At 46.0% G+C, this 4,784-nt stretch overlaps 1 pseudogene; it reads left to right on the forward strand.

The window, feature by feature from the left end:
- Positions 1–373: 373 nt before the first annotated feature.
- LOC119362748 lies at positions 374–1,847 on the forward strand (annotated as a pseudogene).
- The last annotated feature ends 2,937 nt before the right edge of the window (positions 1,848–4,784 follow it).

Below are 4,784 nucleotides of genomic sequence, written 5' to 3' on the forward strand. Positions count from 1 at the left end.
GGGAGCGCTTATTTTTTACCGATAACTTGTTTTAGACGCTCAAAACGAGGACCGGCGGAGGGTTCTCAAATTTTTGAGCAGAAACTTTCATGGATTTGGCTAAATGCGGCTTGATTCATCAAATGAGAATGTTAAGCCCAGTTGAGGGTTCGGCCAGATGCTCCTGATCCGTCACATTCATGCCCCATAATTTGTCACCATATCCAAGCACTCGGAAAAAGATTGTGACTATATCCGTTTCATTATACTACTGGCAGTCAACGAACTACTTGTCAGCTTATTTTTCGCTCCACGAGCTCCTTGCGTCCCGTGCTCAATCTTCATCGTGTCATCAATGTCCTAGACGCGTCGTGTTCGTCCTGTTTGGCAACAGGAAACACATGCGACTTTGCCATTGTTTACACAATACTGTACAAGATTATAAAATCGGCACCCCGATTGATCCATCTCACCTACTCATCACCCATCGGCTCTCTCCATTATATGTACAATGCCGATCGTGCAGCAGAGCTCACGCACTCCGAAGCAGAGGAGAACGAAGGAGAGACAGAGTGACGAAGCGTACGTAAAGAGACACACTTATTAATGGAAGCCGCCGCGGGTCAAGGAGCTTCGGGCGCCGGCGAAGGCCAGCGCCCGACGCCGCCGCCGCTGCCCCTGGGGGTGCGGCTCCAGCTGGCGGGGCTCACGGCCGCCATCGACGCCGTGGAGCGCAGCGACGGCACCGTCAACCGCTGCCTCTACTCGGTGATCGACCGCCTGCTGAGCGCGCGCGCCAACCCGCGCCCGGACGGCTCCGGCGTTCGCTCCTACGACTTCACCGTCGACGCCTCTCGCGGCATTTGGGCGCGCGTCTTCGCCCCGGTCTCCTCGGAGGTGCCGCTGCCCGTAATCGTGTACTACCACGGCGGCGGCTTCGCGCTCTTCTCCCCGGCCATCGGGCCCTTCAACGGCGTGTGCCGCCGCCTCTGCAGCGACGTCGGCGCCGTGGTCGTGTCCGTCAACTACCGCCTTGCTCCGGAGCACCGCTACCCAGCGGCGTACGACGACGGCGTCGACGCTCTTCGCTTCATCGACGACGCCGGCGGCATCCGGGCCTCGGCGACGGCGTTCCAGTCGACCTCGCCAGCTGCTTTCTCACCGGGGAGAGCGCGGGGGCCAACATCGTCCACCACGTCGCCAGCCGCTGGGCCGCCGAGCACCAGCCGGCCGCCAAGTCGCTCCGCCTCGCCGGCATCATCCCCGTGCAGCCCTACTTCGGCGGCGAGGAGAGGACGGAGTCGGAGCTCAGGCTGGAGGGCGTGGCGCCGGTGGTGAACCTCGAGCGGTCCGACTTCTCCTGGAAGGCCTTCCTTCCCGTGGGCGCCACCCGCGACCACCCTGCGGCGCACGTGACCGACGAGAACGCCGAGCTGGCCGATGATTTCCCGCCGACGCTGCTGGTGATCGGCGGGTTCGACCCGCTGCAGGACTGGCAGCGGCGGTACGCCGACGTGCTGCGGCGGAAGGGGGTAAAGGTTCAGGTGGCGGAGTACCCGGATGGCTTCCACGGGTTCTACGGCTTCCCAGTCGCTGACGCCGGCAAAGTTTTCCGGGAGATGAAGGCTTTCGTGGAGAGCAACAGGGTGGCGCCGGCGGAATCCACCGCCCGGTGAGGAAGATGCCGTGATCCAAGGTGCGGTGGGGGGTCTGTCTGCATGCGTGAAATAAGATTTGTTAATTTGATCGTTGTGTAGTGTGATCACTGATTACAATGGAAGTTTTTTCTTCTTTTTCTTCGAAATGATTACAATGGGAGTTGTGAGTTGTGACAGACTGCCCGCTGTATGCATGAATATGTTGTTTAAGGAGATGTGAGGCATGGACAGAAAAATATAGCTTCTTGATTCGCTTATAACAGTAATAAAATATGCAAGTTAGACAATCCTAAGACATAAATGCTACACTCAACCGGGGGTTTTACATGATCAACAGACTGACCCTTCCTCCGCTGGCTAATCTCTGCCCCTTAATTTTCAGAGTGGGGCCCGCCTCCTCTAGTAACCAATTAAAACAATCCACATTAGTCTTTCGCCCGCAAAAAGTCCTATAACCCTCGGTGACTAGCATTGCCGATCCTAAGAGCATCTCTAGTAGATCCTGCAATCGAACAAGCCGCAAATTTGATTTACGGGCTACCATACACAAAATTTACGGGACAACACGCCGGAGACAGAATAGATCCCGCATACATCACCAGAATTCAACACGATTTTGAAAACTAGTAGTTCGCTCCATAATTTTTTATTTCAACACAAAAGGATATAAGCGATCATTGTGTAGTGGGATAAGATTTGTTAATTTGATCGTTGTGTAGTGTGATCACTGATTACAATGGGAGTTTTTTCTCCCTTTTTTCAAAATGATTACAATAGGAGTTGTGACAGACTGCCTGCTGCCTGCATGAATATGTTTGTTTAAGCAAGAGATGTGAGGCATTGACAAAAAAATATAGTCTCTCTGTTCCATAACCTTTTTGACACTATAATAATGTCAAAACGTCTTACATTATAAGACAGAGGAAGTAATTTAATTTCTTGGTCACTTATAACACTAATAAAATGTGCACACTTGACAATCCTAACACTCTATCAGCTCTTGGGACTTGTTCTTAATAGAATCTCTACGTCACCACGTATCATCATTCCATAGAATTCATCCCGTGGATTTTCTAGATAAAATAAATTATCCTGTAGATGTTTCTCGATTGCATTATCGTGGCATTCTCACTCACCAGTAGCCGATACAAGGTGCAACGCTGGGTCACATAGTCACATCTAAGACTCCAAGTTGGACATTCGTGGGTAGAGATTTCGGATAATGTGCTACCTTTTTTCTTTTGCAGGGTGGATAACGTGCTACCTACGAAAGTTGTATTAAATCTGTGACAAGTAATATGGATGGGGGAAATTATATTAAAAGAATGCAAATGGCTGAAATTATTTTGGTATGCAAAATATATGATTTTGTGTTGAAATAATATAAATTGTTATGAAAAACATATCCCGCAACTAAAGATTGGAGAAAATATTGGTTGCACATTTTTTTAAATAATGTCAGAAATATGTATTGATGGAACACATAAAGTAGAACAAAATGAGAAACAAAAACTAAATGAAATAGAGATAGCGATAAATGAAATAAAATAAGATAATCCTTGAGAATAAATAAATAAATTTCATAAGGTTATTTTTATAAGGGTTAATCCTACGTAATATTATGGGCTTTGGCTTTTTCAACAACAAAAACAACAGGCGAATCAATCTTTGATTGGATGGTTGGTTGGATGGTTAGAAAGACTGTGGTAAAGAACAGGGCTTCTGGCCCCAGTTATATATAATAAGGCAAGTGGGAAAACGGGCGCACGACCCCCTGTGGGAGAGAATCGAACCCACGGCCTGCAGTTTGAGTGCAACACACACTAACCACCCGGGGCTGACCATATATTATGATAATACATTTTCTTTTCTTCTTTTCTATTTTCCGCATCCTTTTTTTCCTTTTTTCGTTGTGAATTTTCAGAACCGGTTTTGTTTTGGTTTTTTCTTTCTTTTTTCTATTTCTTTTCTTTCATATCTTCCCCTTTTTATACTCTTTTTTCAAAATACAATTTTTATTAAAATGTGATGATTTTTTTTTAATATCGGTCAATTTTTTATCAAAACTGATGAGCTTTTTTTTAAAAATCGATAAACTTTTTTAAATTGGTATTTTTTTAAAAAAAATTTGATGATTTTTTTTCAAATTCAATGAGCTTTTTGGCAAATCGATGAACTCCTTTTCAAATTCGATGATCTTTTTCAAAAATTGATGAATTTTTAAAAATCAAATAAAATTTTCTAAAAATTAATGAACTTTCTTTTAAATTTGTGAAGCTTTTTCAAATTTTAATGAACTTTTTTCATAAAAAATAACTTTCTCAAATTGTTTTTGAATATCTACAAAATCTAAACGGTATAGTAAATGACTGAGTAATAAATAGCGCGGCTAAATTAGTTCTAAAACAATTTGTTGGTATTAGTCACTAGGGTTCAGAAGTCGTTGAGGTTATCTAAGCGATTCAAGAGAAGAAGCGGCGCGAGTTCGATTGTCCATACGTCATGCTCGCAATGGGGTTTACCCAGACGGGTATTAGACTCCCATCCCCGTCCTTGCGACAACCTTCCCATACATGTCCCCATCCCCATACCCGTCTGCGGGGATAAAAACATTCCCATCCCCATCCCCGCTGGTTTTTTATCCCCAATGGAGAAACCCATGCATGCAATCAACAACAATGTTTGATAGCATTTTATTAGAAAAAAATAGCATTCCGGCGCAATAAATAATATGTTTTGGCTAGGTTAGGGTTTTGTTAGTACTTTTTGGCCAAAGGGATGGGATGGGAGGAAATTTGGATGGGTAAGGGCGGGAATTACATGGATTTTAGAGCCCACATGTAAGGCCTCCATGGCTAAGGCGGGTAACGGGCACGGGTAATGGTATCCCATCCCCATCCCCGTCTTGCGCGCTGGGTAAGGTATTTGACTCACAAACTTCTCCATGGGTATTAAGCTTGGCACATCCCCGTCCCCTAATAGAGTAATTACCCACGGGGACGCCGGTAACTGTTAACCATTGCCAGCTTGATCCATACCGTCACTTTTTCGCGTTGTTTTTTCGCGCTATAATTCAGTGCACTACGCTGAATGTTCATGGGCTGGCCCACTAGGCGCTGCAATGGATGCTAGTTGACTTCTGCAGCA

Source organism: Triticum dicoccoides, chromosome 2B (genome assembly GCF_002162155.2).
Source record: "Triticum dicoccoides isolate Atlit2015 ecotype Zavitan chromosome 2B, WEW_v2.0, whole genome shotgun sequence".
NCBI classification, from domain to species: domain Eukaryota; kingdom Viridiplantae; phylum Streptophyta; class Magnoliopsida; order Poales; family Poaceae; genus Triticum; species Triticum dicoccoides.